We start from the raw sequence: 16,223 nt of genomic DNA on the forward strand, positions 1-16,223 counted from the left end.
GTTAAAGTGGATAATATTCCTATCTAGAAAAAGCAAGAAAACACATGCCCAAGCTAGAAAAATTGCCTACTGATACACAGCACACAAATGAAACTCACCTTGGAAGCGTTCAAATTCAACACATTAAACTTAAGTAGTTTGGCACTGAGGCGCATAGGTTACTCACATACACATTCTTGTAGCACCGAAAGTGCAGTTACACCACTGGCAGGAATGGTACCTTCTGTTGTCCCTTCAAGGACAATGCAAGAGGTGACCAGCTTTAAATCCATGAGACGCACCATAGATGCCCTGCTGGTAAAACAAGTCAATGCTGTGTCAAAACACTAGAGATTAGAACCACATAGTGTTGCTTCAATAACCATAGAATCATAGAATAACAGCTTCACAGAAGGATTGAGGTGGGAAGGGATCTCTGGAGGTCACCTGGTCCAACCCCCCAACTGCTCCAGCAGGGTCACCTAGAGCTGGCTGCCCAGGACCATGTTGTATTGACATCATTATGTGGGGCAACATAGCAGAGGAACTGTTTAAGAAAGGGAAAGGAATAAACCAGATCCTTCTGAAAGTTTGTTTTGCCATAAAACAAAGCAAGGTCAAAGGGGACTTGTGGGGGAGACCCATTTTTTAGGATAAAATGTCAAGGTGGGCAGCATATTTCAATGGATGTGATCAATAAAATAACAGTCATGCCCCCCACCAGCTAACAAAAAAGAAACACAAACCTTCTTATGTGTTTTGAGTTTCTTGAGAATGCAGATTCTGGGTTACAGTTAGATGGTGAGCCCTCTCTATCCAGTGACCTGAAAGAACTGTTTCAACAGTGGCCCTGAGCAGTGGCAAGCCTTTGAAATCATCACAGATAGCCCATGCGATAGCCCTTGAGCCAGTCCACACAGGGCAAGAAATGAAAAATGTGCTTTTCACTGCAACCAGGGAACATGGCCCCACCTGGAGCCTCAGCCTGAAAGACCATCCTGGGCCTTGAAAAACAAGTTTTGTGGTAACATGGTACTCCAGAAAGAATGGAATCAGACAACAGGACTCATTTCCAAAACAAGGATCACCTCTCTCAACCTGTTGGCAACACTCCTCCTAATGCAGCCCAGGATACTGTTAGCTTTCTTTGTGGCAAGGGCACATCGCTGGCTCATGATTAACTTGGTGTCCACCAGGACCCCAAGGTCCTTCTCTGCAAAGTTGCTTACCAGCTGGGCAGCCCCCAGTATATACAGATGCATGGGGTTGTTCCTTCCCCGGTGCAGGACAGTCCATCCGTCAAACCCATATCATAGTCAGGCACAATTTGCCCGCAGTGAAGCCGTGTAGGCTGTCTCTAATCACCTTTACTTAAAATTTAGATACGACAGGATTTAAAAAATAATAAGTCAGGCAAATTGAAGACAAATAAAAGACTGTTGGTAAGCAAATTAGCAATGTAATGAGTTGTAATGCAATGTTCTGTTGATTTGCATATGTCAACAGATTTAGTTGAATTTTCACATAGACAAAACTTATAGATAAAGGCCAGGGCTTTTATATGACATTGCTTGTCACAGATGTTTTAGAAATTTAGGGAGAAAATCCGTATTTTTTATTATATACACAGTGCTACCCCTTTTTTATTCCTACAAGGTATTAAAAGACATTCAAACAGTCTCATTTTTCATTTGAATGTCACATGTCTTCATAGTGCTGGTGTAATGTGTAACAGCAGATCAGGCTTTACTCTCACCTAGATTATTAGACAGTAGAAAGCATAGATTAATAGATAGCAGATTATCTGCATTAATTGTGCTAACATTTAGCACTTGAGCCAAAGGATAAAAACCGAATGTATCTATTGAACTCAGTCGGCTGTTGATCAGCAGATTTAATTCACCATGTTCAAAAAAGTAGTTATATGAGAAAGACACATTCTATCTTGACTACTACAATGCATATTTTAGGAGGTATAAAGGCAAATAATCCAACACCCCCACCAGATGTCAGAGGCAGATGGACACTGCATATTTCTACACATTGCAGAAGGTAGGTTGGATTCACTGTGGACCATTCCTTCTTTCCCCTTGAAGAGGGGATCTGTGAACTATATTCAGACCAGTAACATATACTTGTTGGCCCATCATATGGATGACTTGTATCTCAGACATCAAGAGCAACTGGTGGTGTACTTCTGATTAAATAAATCAAACCACTCTAAAAGCAGGAAAAGGGCTGTGCAAGGAGGGAGGATTCTGCAGTGTAGAGACACCTGTAGTGCATTTGTTATTTACTAGGATTTTATGATGATTTTGGTAATTATCACAATCAATTACTTTCAAGGATCAGGACTTGATGAGGGCCATTAAAACTAGATACAAACTGGAGTGTACAATCAACAACAATGCAGGCTTCAAGTAATCCGTATTGTACTCATAATTACTGATGATTATATACATTTTAAAGAATAATTACTTGTCAATGTTGCATTAATATGCTAGGAGTTTTTGCTAATCTTTAAATTGCTATCATCACAATGCCTGAAATTGTATACATATTATTTACAGTTTTATATATATGCTTTTACAAGTGAAATTGGAGAGTTACAAAATACATGTAGATCTTCGAAGTGCTCATAGTTCTACAGGTCACATTATAATCACATACATTATTCCTTTTGCTTCCAAACATACATTTTAATAAAAGTCTACACAGTCATTACTCTGTAATTTTGTCCTCTAGATTATGCTCTGGTAATAGAGAGTCTGATAAAAATACGTACTTTGTGCTTCAATTCTAAAGGAAACCGCAACTGAAGGAAACAGATCCAGCAAACTCCCATATAGAAACTGCATAGCAACTAGACAGAGTATATCCTATAACAATAAAAGCCAAATCCTGAAGGACTTGCTGTCCAGTGTCCCCTTTATAACAGTCGACTTTGCTTGGGCACTCTCAGGATATTTTTACATCATCAGAAGAAAGGGCTACCGGGAAAAGATCCTAAAGCAAAAGGCTTTGGAAGTGAAGTTGTCAACATCTCCTTTAGCTTAAAACATTTTCCTTCTGAACCACAAGGCAAAATATCACATATCCATGAGCAGCAAAAAGTCAAGTGCAACAGGAAAAAAACCATTCATTAAGAAAAAGAATTAGCATTCAGTTTTTCCCATGTCTAACAAGCTGGTAATTTTTTCTAAACCTGGAGGTCCATCCAGAGTTTTGAATAATTATGTTAAGCTTCAGCCGTCTACTTAGAAGTAGTGTAGTTTAATGTAAACAGATAAGAATATTGCATCTCCAACGTTTACTGAGTTTAGGCAGGCAAAAATAGGGGACCTGCATTCCTCAGAAGTTAGACTACCAGGTCTGCCCTGTACTGTGACTTCTTATCAGGATTTTGGTTAAGTCGTAAGGCAATCCTCAACAATAAAAGGAAACCAGTCTTCTTGGCGTATCCCTAAACTTGCCTGCTTTAACGTAAACCCTCTATCCAGTCAATGCAGGACATTTTAACTGCAACAAAATCCAGAGCTCATTGATCAGGCCGGTAAGACGTAAGCTGAATGATTTCCTCAGCAATCTGTTCTCATGGAAACAAATTCTCCTAAATATACCAACCTAGAAAAATCAAAAGTAATGCAATTGCACATTGATTTTATTTTATGTCTATGCAGACACCAGGCAAAACTTTGAGAAAGATGTTGGGGTAAGTTAAGAAAAAAACAAGATCAAAGTGTGTTAGTTTGTCTTTATTTTAACCAAATAAAGTTTATTCATTATATTTACTCATTCACGGTCCTCCTTAGATCTCATTGCTGAAGTATCTATGTTATTTAAAAAAAAAAATAGAACAAAGAAGTCTTTTCAGTTACTTATGTGACTTATTACAGTGATAATCTTTACAGAATTAATAAATTTGAATGGAATGAAATTTTTATAAAAACATTTCTACAGGTATACTACATCTGTTCAAAACGTGGTTCTCAACCTTACCTGGATGCACTACAGATCACACAAAAGCTTAAGGTTTTTGTTTGTTTATTTTGGGGTTTTGGGAAGGGTTTTATAGTGAAATGAGGCAACTAGTAAAGAAATGTCACATCAGTACCTTTACATTTAAGGGAAGAAAATTAACTAATTCTGCAAATTTTTCTCCTAAACAAGGACTTTTATGAGCAGAACCATGACCACAACCCATTATATCATGGAGCCACGGCAAAGTAAAAAGCCATCTCGGTGTCCTTGAGCTTTGCACAATTTTTGGTTTTTAACCTTCTAGTTGACACTGTAGAGCATGGCAAGGACTTTAAAACAGCAGTCGACCAAAGACCCATGGCAATATGTATGGAACATGCCAAGCATCAAACCTCTGTGCTTTTGTACTCTGTTGCTCTTTCACTAGCAGCAATGGCATGTACCATGCAGTGCTAGTGTCAGGCTTTCCTACTCACTGATCTACTGAAACTGGTTTGGATTTTGTTTTTTTGCTTTCTCCATTCTTATTCTCCTGTATTAGCCACAGAAAAAGGGTGAAGGAAGGAAAACACTGAGATAAAACAGCAAAAGCAATAGAGGCTTGTCCTTTTTTAGTTTTGTGAGAATAAAGGTTATTTTTCATCCAAAAATTCCAAATTAAAAAGATGGTAATACCTACGTAAACTCAGCCTGGAACATTCTGACACCTTCTGTCTTTCTGAGAGGAACACATTGCTTTCCTAACCTCTCCTCACCTGGCCTTTACAGTAGCAGCACCAGCAGCAGCAACTGCATCACAGAGAACAGCCACAGAGAGGACATACACAGCTGCAAGGATTATACATGTGCACTGGAGAGAATTCTTGCTACTTGCAAAAAAAGACATTTGAGTGACATGTCCATTAATGACTTGGACTTGCAGGAAGTTGGAGGCCTTGTCTGGGACAGGCAGATGCTAGGAAAAGCCAAAAAAAGGGAAAAAAAAAATATTTATGTTGTTTCTTTTTCCCCCTTTTTCAGCCTCATAATTAGGAACTCTCTCTTCTATAATGGACAAACAGGACAGTGACACTTATCTGTACCAAACATTGAAACACAGTGTTAAATCCACTAGCAGTAATAAAAGAAATAACAGTAAAGAAAATGTCCTGCAGCTGAAAATGAAACAGAAGCTGAATTGTCTCAGACTTCGCAATTACTGACATAGAGATAAAAATTACATGTGGAAGTGATCCAAGAAACAGAACTGTTGCACTACAGATGCATTTCTTCCTTGTGGTACAGATTAGTAAAGAAGCTATTGCTCTCTTAAGTAGGCCCAGTGGCATAGAAGACAATGCACGTATTTATATCCATCAAAAATGTACTTCTAACATTCAGATTTCTTAAGCATGCTTTCACTTTGAGTGGTTCTTCAAGCAAAGTTTAGGAGTGATTGGCATCTTTCCATAAAAACATTAATACATTAACCTTGCAAACTGTTGAACCAGTGAGCAAGATTAATCGAATTAAAAAGGGACAATTCACTTAGGGTAGGGGGGAAAATGGATGGATGCATGCAAGGTCTATGCTCAGAAGGTAACTGAATAAGCAACTGACATTTGATAAGTATGAATTTAGCCATAATTCTGTGAGCTAAATAAGGACCTCAGCCTCAACTAAGTTGCTGTCCCTATCCTGAGTCTTATTTTTCACATTGCTAACCGTGAAGAATGAAATAGCAGAACAAAGTCAGAAATGTTTAAAGTACTGAATCAATTCAGAGGTCATTCTGGAAAACCAGAAACATTCATACTTTACTAAGCTACTTTACCACTCTCTATCCAAGTTATTCCTACCTCATGGATCAAAAAAAGCCACTAGTCAGAGAGTGGTAGACTTAGCCAATGATAAAAGTATCCTCCTGCATGTTCTTCTACTATCCCTGGTTTGGCATCCTCCCTGCACATCTGGGATGCTTCACTGAGCTCCTTGAACTTGGCTCCCCGTCAGCATAACTTGAATCCTCCGGTCAGAATATGTTTAAATAAACCTTCTGTCTGGTATTGCCAATATGTACTTACTGAAACAGGATGAGCTATGTGTTTCATCGGAAAAATAATTATTTGATTCACAGACTAGGAGAAATTAAACAGGGCAAATATTCTTAAGGGGAGTAATTTCTACCTATACTGATGCTGGAGTTGCTGACTGGGAAACCCTCAAAAGGTACCTGAGTCCACATAATATTTCTCTCTGTTGTATGCAAAGAAATTATGAAATATTCTGAAAAGAATTACATATGTCCTCTTTCTATATACAGAAATGCTTTTTGAAAACAAAAGTTTACTTCATCTTCATGAAAAAAAATCAGCTATTTAGGATAAGATATCCTCAGCCAATTCCTTTTGATAGGTCTAAACCAGAAAACCTTTCCCCTACAGATGCACAGGGCCTTCCAACCATGCAAAAAATAGTTATAGCATCAGCACTTGATGAACATTAGGCTCCTCAAAAGTTGGCAAAAGGAAGTTCTGGAAATTTCGGAGTAAAAATATGACAGAACTCTTGTCTTGATCCAGCACAATTAGCTTGAGTTAGAAGAAGAAATAAAGCTTTTTGGCAGAGACAGTCAATTTTAAGCCAAATATCAAGAACAGTACAATTGTAAGGAGACTGAAAGTCCCTCCATGAAATCCTTTGAGCAGCAAGACTTTTTTTTTTTTCCAAAACTCTATTTGGATTTGTAATACTTAAATTTCAGAATGGTTACAAAGATGAACACACAACTCCTAAACATTCTCAATATCCCAAGAGACTGTTAATTAAAATTTGTCAAAAACAAAGGAAGGTGCCAGATAACAGCATTCCAATGAGATTAATGCTAAAAATAGAACCAAATGCTTAAGGAACTGAATACCATATTCATATGATACAAAGAATGCTGAGGTTGTTACCTGAAAATCTGTTTAGTGAACTCTTCGTGTATCATGGCATATTATTGATAGCTATTGGAACTTCTTACTTTACCATTATCTCTTTATACCTTTAATCATTTTTGTTACCTAGTATTACTTCCGTATCCACTAAAAGGCACTGCTACAAAATCATGCTCATTCGCTTTCTGACTTTCTACATCAAATGGGACATATCATGAATGGAAACAATGACCACATCCTCAAATATCAATGCCTTATTAATGATTTGAAGCTGATAATTCTGTTAATAGCAACCAATGTCTGTGATGAAAGTCATATCATGTCTCACAACATTTTCAGAGTGTTACCTTGATTTTGCCTTGGAGGATGCTTTCCTGACACTCCTCATTCAGAGTAAGGTCTCTTACCACATCCTTCCTGGTAACAGCTGAGAATAATATGGATCGTGGCATCATACCACTGCTCCAAGCAACAACCAGTAAGCATTCAAGGAAAGGTATGATTGGAAGGAGCCCTGATGATGCTGAAGAGAGGTAAAACAGAAAAAGATTGTTGCTCACCACTTTTGCAGTCCCAATGGAAAATAATGATTAGAATTTTGTGTCTCCACATGAAAAAGAAGACATTTTACCCCACACAGGTGTATTTAATCAACAGAGCAGTCATGTCATTTCAATACTGAGCTATGGCAGCTGTTCTCATAATCTGCTGTTTAGGATGTGAGGTAGTCTCCCGTTAGACGCATCTCTATTGCCTTATAGTTGCCCAAGTTGCATCACTTTTTGCTTAGAACAAGAATGTTAAGGACTTTTTCCTGCATCAAGACTGTAAAAATCATTTGTTGTGTCACAGCAGTGGTCAATAATATTCATTAATGTTTAGTGCATTTGTCAGTCTGACACAACCAGCAACTTAAAATGAAAATAATCAAATATCTAAACCAACATCTTTCCACATTTAATGTGGACACAAATAATGGCATCAGTTAATGTTGAGAGATAGAAAGTCAACATCATCATTAATTTAAAAATTAATTGCAATGAAGGAAAAAAAGTAACATACAGTTGTAATGGTATATCAGTCTAAAGCTCTTCTAATTACATTGGCAATAAAGCAGGGCATCAGTGAGGCAAAACGTATATTTCTGAAGTTGTACATCATTATGGCAGAGATCTTTTGCACTAGTGCAAACTGTCCTCCACATAGTAAAATACAGCTTTATCTTCTTTAGAAAGAAATATTTGAAGTAATTGCAAACAGTTGAGATGAGGTCACATAAATCTCCTTGACTGAGTGAGGGGAGTTCTGAGTATGGAGGCCTGAACATTTACATTCAGAAAGACCCAATGGAGTCTTGCCTCCGATGTCAGTAGAAACAGGAGCAGTCCCAAGGTCTACTACACTAGAGTTCTCCAGAAAGTAAAGTTACTGTGCATTGGGCCCAATACTTAAACAATTTCTCATTTTAATTACCTACATTGAAAACATACAAACTGAACCTTAATTAACATTAATCCTGCATCAAATAGCAATAGGGCTTATCAGTAATAAACAACAATCAGCAATAAATGAGATTACTTTAGCTGCACATTCTGCCAGTAATGTGAATTTTAGGTACACAATGAATGACTTAAAATCTAAATACGGTCCAGGACACTGCAATGAAACAAATTCTTCTGTTATTCTTTTAAATTACGTACTACAACCTTGCACATATTATGTTGTGCAGGTGCTAAAGATGAGACTGAGAAATTTGAACTATGAGATAACATCTTTTTTTCATTATGCAAGATTATACTTATTATTTTTATAGCAGATGGCTTTTTTTCTGCAGTCAACCTACAGCTTTTTCTGTTATTTGGAGTAATTGTTGGTGTTGTTATAATCATAGATGTACAAACCATTTTAGTTTTTAAAGACCAGGAAAACAAAAGTAAAATGTTGTCAGCAATGTTATTCAAGGGAAGGCAGAGTTCACATATAAGTAGAGTTACATTATGTCTCAGAAAGGGATAACAACTGCATCATTTTAAAAAGCACTATCATTCTAGGATCTACTAGTCCTGAATCCTAAAAGGAAATCTAATTGAGTCCTCTGCAAACCTCCTAAGGGTTTCCTTTCTGCACTCGTCTGACTCGTGGATTTTAAAAAACAGTAAAAATATCCTCCACATTTCTGCTAGATTAACAACAGAAGCATCTGTTTTTCTGCTTTCCTCTTGTAATGATTTCAGTGCTTGTAGAATCCATGTTAAACCTTCTGGGTGTTCTTCTCCATGACTTCATGTGTCAGACGAGACACTCAAGAAAAGCCATAGCAGACTATATCTTTGCCATAATCATGGGGGTTGACACATCATGTTACACTCAAAATCTTGTTATAGACAAAAGGGATGACACCATATATATGAAGATAAGAATTTATTGCTAGTCCAGTTAATGTTTTAACCATCCAATCAACCACATTATCTAATTAATAAAGAAAAATAGTACCATTCAATAACTATACAAAGCTTTCTCCTCCCAAATATTATGCTCACTCTGGATCCTGATGTTGGCAGTTTCATTCTTCCTCAAGAAGAACAGGGAAGGACTAAAAGGAGTTGTCAACATCCTGAGGTCTGAACTGGGAGGAGTTTGATTGTGGTGATGGTGGTGGGGTCCTTTCCTCCTCAGTCTTAGTGACCATTTGGGTCTTTTTTACATGTTTACTTATCACAGTTTGCTTCTTTCTTGCTGGTTCCCAGCTACAGCTTGCACAACACACTCTCCCAGCCTCAATTAGCTGTTGTTTAACACACAGTGACAAACCTAGGTTTCTCAGACCTTTTAAAATACATTGGATTCACAGACCTTACACTAAACCAGGTGAGGCAATGGTAACTTGACCACCATGCAATTGTTAAAAAATGCTAAAATCAACTCTGGCCAAGGCAGACCTACACAAGTCCTGAGGATCCTGCCCTCCCAGATCAATAAAAAGTCTATGGCCTTTTTTTAGTAGTGGCAAAATCATATTAGTCAGGCTACAGTTGTGAATGTGCTCCTGCCCAGCACTGCCCAGTGGAAAATAATCTATTTATATGCTACCTGGGGGCACCTCAGAAGTGCGTGAAGACTGATGTTGTTTGAAGAATAATAATTTTCTACCCCCCTGTATAATATGAAATTAAATTAATTTAGCAATCTTAAAACTTACCTTGCAATGGATATTGTACACACCACATTGTTCAAGACTTCATTACCTCAAAATGTCAGGAAAAGTCATGAATTCTCTCATGTCTAAAAGACAAAAACTGAAGCTGGTAACATTATGAAAAACTCCCTTGTGAAAATTAGACAACTAAGGGATATAAACTTGCATTCTGCTCAGACCAGTTGACATCATAAAGATGAGGACAGGACAAAATCAGAAGAAAAATGTGTTTCTGTATGTTAATGCTAATCCCAAAAGTGGCTTTCACCTCAAAATATAATTTAAAAAAAAACCCAAACAAACAGGGCAGATGATAACAGATGTAATAGAGAAGAGGTATATTCTCCCCTTGAACAAACAGTCAGTCAATAAATTTCTGATGTGCTGAAAGTTTTAGAGATATAGAGATCAGTATCAGTATAAGTGCAAATAGCTAATATAGAATATTACATTGAGTATTCATTATTCTCAGAAAGTGATGTTTATAAACATTTTTTCATTAATGCAAAGCTAGTATTTATTCCTCTAATGTTCCATGGAAAAACACATTAAAGGATAAAACAAATGATCTTTTAATGCATAAAGGAATTATATAATGCTTTCCATATCTTATGGAAAAAATACTTCAAAGTCATGTTCCCTTTTGTTTCTATTGCTATTTACAAAGATAAGCATTTATAGTCTCCATTTTTTTCATAATCTAGCCAGTGGGATAAAATGTCATTAAGTTGTTGCTTTAGGGTGAATGCAAGCACATGGATTATTTGCCTTCTTAAAGAGACACAGGTTCTTGAAGTGAGATCCAAGACGCAAGAACACAATTAACAATAGGGAATCAATCATCTTGAAAACTGCTGCAAGTAGTAGTGTGTTTACTACCCTTTAACACAATTAGCCCTCCTGTCTCTTAATTCTTACATATGTTTAGTCAGACACATTTACCATGTGAGGACAAGGTTCACATGAACAAGTACTTCGACTTTTAAAAAATTATGAACAATACATTCACACACCCAAAAAATAATGCTAAGTGGACAATTAAGTTGCAATATTCAAGAAAGACAAAAATTGCAAACTGCTTCTTTTCTTTCTATTTGATTGCTCAAAGTAGGGATCACTATTATTATCCTGACTGCATTTCTGCAGTTACTGGCTTTTATGTCAATCAAAGAGAGACAATGAGGCTAATTTCCTCCTCATTGTTTTCTCATGCTTATCAAATTTTCCAATGAAATGCTGAGATTGTAAAGCATAAATAAATGTATTCACAAAATAAAAAGTATATCCTGAGTTAAACAACCCTTTCTATTTTTTTTTACAACAACTTTTATGGCCCCCCATACCTCAGACATGCCTTTAATTAATAAAAATAGACCACAGTTGACTTGTAATCTTCCTGGGAATCTTCATTTACTAACGAATCTCTCCTATAAGTATCATGTCTCTCTTTCAATGAATATATTTCTTAATTAGAATATATGGCTCTTCAGCTTGCAAAGTTAGAATGCAGTTTATACATGGAACTAAACAAGGATTATTCCAAAGAATGGCAGTGCTTAAATTGTCATTCTCACTCAACTGTAAAATATAGATTCACATGATTATCACATCTTCATGAAAATTAATATAAATTCAAATACATACATCAAAAAACAACTTCGGGAATACAAGATTTTTTCTTAAATAAACTTTCAAAATTCATATTGGAAGCAGTTAGAAGATCTTCCTCTTCAAAATATTCCAGGACATGGGACAATAATAGCACCAAGTCTAGAGGAAGCACCTGTTTCCACAGAACAGCAGGTTTAAGTCATTCTCAGAAACATTACCATAGAAAAGGAGGCTATGCACATTGAAGAGCCCCTTGAAAATTCTGAACCTTTACCATTAAAATAAGTCCCCACATAAATGTCCTGTTGGCTCCACATAGAAGTTGTGTGCAAATTTTGCCCATAACTAGATTTTCAATGTAACACTATCAACAAGGTAAGTCCATCCATTGTAGCTTTTTCTCCTCTTCCTAGAAAACTTCTTCATAGTAAAGTTTTCTGTTGCTGCAGTGAATCTCTTCTCACCTTATTTAGCAATGTCAGAACTAGTCCCAGTGTTGCAAGTTTAAAACAATTCTTATTTTGGCAACGGTGAGTCTCAAACAGTTTGAAACCATTGGAGGCAACAGGCTGAACCAGAGCAAACTACATCCAAACTTGCATGCAGCATACCCTACAGTGATTGCTAAGCCTAAGAAGGTAGGAAGAGATGTTGATTATGAATAGTTTTTATGGAAATAAATTAAGAATCAATTGTATTTTCTTTGATAGTGAAAGCAGCTCTAGTTGGGAGAATGGAAAGTTTAGTCAGCAAGAAAGACATTTCAGTAATTATGATATAGCAGTAAAGACAATTATTTCTGATCAAAGATAGGGTGGCAGAAGTAGATATTGTAAATCCTCATGTTATAAAAACAATGTATTTCACCAGCTTACCTTGTCACTTCTCAAATTCAGGCAAACCAGAAAACTCTAACCACGTCTTGGGAGCTTTGATCAAAAAAACCTTGCAGATTTCTCCAAAATATCCAAACCTAGCCATACCTGTGTCACTCAGTTTACACTGACTCTGATTTCTCAGCCCTCCTATTCAGTGTGGAGTTACTCATCAAGCAACTGCAGGCAGTGGAGGACAGAAGGCCGTTATTTTACATTACGGATATGCTACCAGCTAGAGTTAAAGGGTAAATCCAAGTGGTAACTTAAGTTAGAAATTACATAGCAGAAGACCATTTCTGGGGTTTTCTAGACAACAGCCAAAAAAAGAAGACAGAAGGTAATAAAAGTAATGACAAACACTGGAAGTGTGGGGAAGACAATGGAAAATTATTAACCCATCACAGATATGTCTTATAGTGTATTCTGTATGGGAAGAAATACAGGATAGAATAAAAATATTATCCTGAGCACTGACATGCCTACTAAGACAAACCTTACTATTAAAGAAGTGACTGACATGGGAAATATTGAAATATAATAAAACAGTCTGCAAGGCAAAAAGTTGTTGTCTGGTAAAATGGACAGAGATAGCAAGCCTGAAAAAGTGTTTGTAATTTCAAAGATATGCAAGGGAGTGTGGGGAGCAGAGTTTGAAAAATATTTTTCATGATTTTGGCTTATCTTAGATGTGCTTAAAAAACTGATTCTGTTTTCAGCAGCAGTGCTATTTACTTTTTCCTCTATTTATAGCTCATACATAGGAACAGATCTCAAGGGCATCATCCTGAATCTTTTACTGTATGTGAGTTTCAGTACTGAAATTCTAATGCACAGTCATAGTGACATGGTCCCATTCTCTGAAACAGCAGTTCTTACGAAGGATGGATGTGGAAGCAGGTGACAAGCTAGCTAATTTTTATCTACTGACATAGTAGATGAGATTTTTAAAGAGGTGTGATCTCATCTTATTTGTTCACATCCCTTTGCATGCTAAAATGAAATGCCAGGTGGACGTCAGATGCCTAAAGCTCTAACCATGCAATTTTATATGAAAGGCCAATATTTGGTGGTTTAAGCAATTTATAATTACAGTAGGAATACCTTCAGATTGACTGTATCTGAGGCAGACTCTTTCCTTTTTCCAAGTTTAGCAAAATGAGGACATAAAAAAGTATTAAAAAATGAAACCTGTCTACTTAACTTGATAATAGCTGATGAAATGAAAAATTTGGTTAAGTGTAATGCAATTAGACTTCAGTAATGTGCTTGACTTGGTAGTGCGTGACAGATTGTTAGGAAGCCAGAAGACCAGAAAATCAACGTGGTACACATTACACACATTCAGCTTTGAAAAACCAGCAAGTCTCAAAGTATAATTAATTGTAAGTGAAGACTCCTCGGTGAGCAGGTGTGCATCTTAGAGATCCCACAGGGATCAGTTCCTGATTCCACTCTGTTTATAAGATTGTTAGCAACCAAAACACAATGAAATCCCTACTGGCTAAGTGTGTAAATGACACAAAAACAAAATACAGAAGAGAATAGGTAACATTCTTCATTTTTCAGTCAGGTGGCTAACCCAAACCTTGCATGTCATTATGGCAAGGTTTAACATTAATGTAGGAAGTACTTACACAATGGAGAATGCTGTTAAGCAGTGGCTCTGAAGGAGGATTAAAAGTCATGGTACGGAAAGATATTACTATTTTTGTATTTGCTTTAAGATGGAAGTTACTAAAATGCTCCATCCAGCTTCAGTGTTCAAAATTCAAAAATAACTGGAGAAAGACCAATGGACTAGAAGTCTGAGGTGAAATAAATTCCATTCACTTGTTCTGCTGAAAAAAGATTAATTTGTGTTACCTTGGTTACAGTTTATAAATAAGCATGTGTATGTACTTTCATATATATGATACATAGTAAATTGATGATACATTGAACTTTTAGTAGTGATGTCAGCTGAAAATTTTTACAGTGGTAAGAAACAGTCATCTTGGTAAAAAACAGTTATATTGTTCCAGTGAATTGATTAGTTAGACACATTGATTTCATTACCTTGTTATTTTTTGGGGAAAAAAAAAAAAAACACAACAAATTGTTTCATTCACATAACATCAAAACAAGTTGCTTCTGCTCTTTTATTTTGGCTATTTGTGTTTACCAACCTAAAGGATCCAAACTAAAATAAATGGCAATGAAAAGACAATGTCCTGTAGACCTACTGGGATTTTCCACATTGATTTGATCCACAAATTAAAAATAAATAAAGATTTGAATTTTCATCTTTCATACAAAAACTAATTAACATTCCCTTTTTACAGATAGATCTAATTGTTAACAGCGTGGAAAAAATATCATAGATAAAACTGGATTCCCCATTGCTAAGAATTTTAAAATAAAGAATATATATTTTTCAAAAAGATATCTTCTAGTTAAGTCTCAGGTCCCAGACTTAAAAAAGATATTAATTCAGAAAAGCCTTATGCCTTCCAAAAAGTTAGAGTAGGTCATTTTTGTTCTTCCTTTAACTTAAAAAGGAATTTTTTAAAAAGTAAATCAAAAAGGTACCGGTTAGGTTGGTACAGAACTTTTCCTTCACTTTCCTTTAAACTTCGTTTTTATGGTACCAGGAGAGGAGAGAGGTCATGTACTATCAATTAGGATCACAATGACATGCCAACCCACTAAGGCAGCAAGAAAGGAGAAGACAGGCAGGCAGGCACTGTCTCTTCTTGCCTTATGAAATATGGATATTGTTTCTAGAGTCACTTCTGCAAAGCTGACTTTGGAGTCAAATTTTGTTGCCTCTCTTTTCCCTGTGCAATATAACTGAAAGGCCGAACAGATTACCTTAATTCTCTCTTTTCTTAACACTTGTGATTTCACAACCAGTCAGAGAGCAAATGAGCCCTTGCAGGTAATTATCTTTCTAGAACTCCCTTGATTGTCCTACCAAACTGTTTAAAGCTATTTCTGTATCATGCTGTTGTCTTTTGCACTACCCTTATAGAAAAACATATAGATGTCATAGGATCAAGAAAACACTTTAAACTAGCAAAACTATTCATACCTCTCCTATTCTCATTTTCAATCACAGTTCAATTATTTTATGAAAAATTTCTAAGAATTTCAGCCAACTATAAGATGGAAGTATGAAAAGTTTCAGACAAATGGTTGAAGTTTAACATCATCCGAAAAACCTGACAATTATGATCACAATCTGAATTACTCTTTCTTTGGTTAATTATTAGTCTTCAGCATCATAAAACGTATTACTTATTATTGTTGTGGAAACAGTAATGGATCTAAAACTTTTTATTGTGTCTCAATAATACTTATCTCTTATATTTTCACATTTTTCTCAAGGCAAAGTGACTAACACAACAGTCACCTACATGTGGTTAATGGTTTAATTTTTGGCAACCGTTCTTCAACAAGATTCTACATCACACCCAAAGAACTACCAATATTCATGTCCCTCCCACTGAACAGAGGCAGTCCCAGGAGAAAATGAGAGACATGGTTTGAAAGAGAAGTAAGCAGATGTCATACAGGAATAGCAGCAGCAAAGTTAGATGCCAGGTCCTTAGCCATTCCATTTTTAAGACCTCATTATAGCAGACTACAAAAATGGTGAGTCCACCTTTGTTCTTTCAAATG

The sequence above is a fragment of the Gavia stellata genome, chromosome 3 (assembly GCF_030936135.1).
Source record: "Gavia stellata isolate bGavSte3 chromosome 3, bGavSte3.hap2, whole genome shotgun sequence".
In the NCBI taxonomy this organism is placed as follows: domain Eukaryota; kingdom Metazoa; phylum Chordata; class Aves; order Gaviiformes; family Gaviidae; genus Gavia; species Gavia stellata.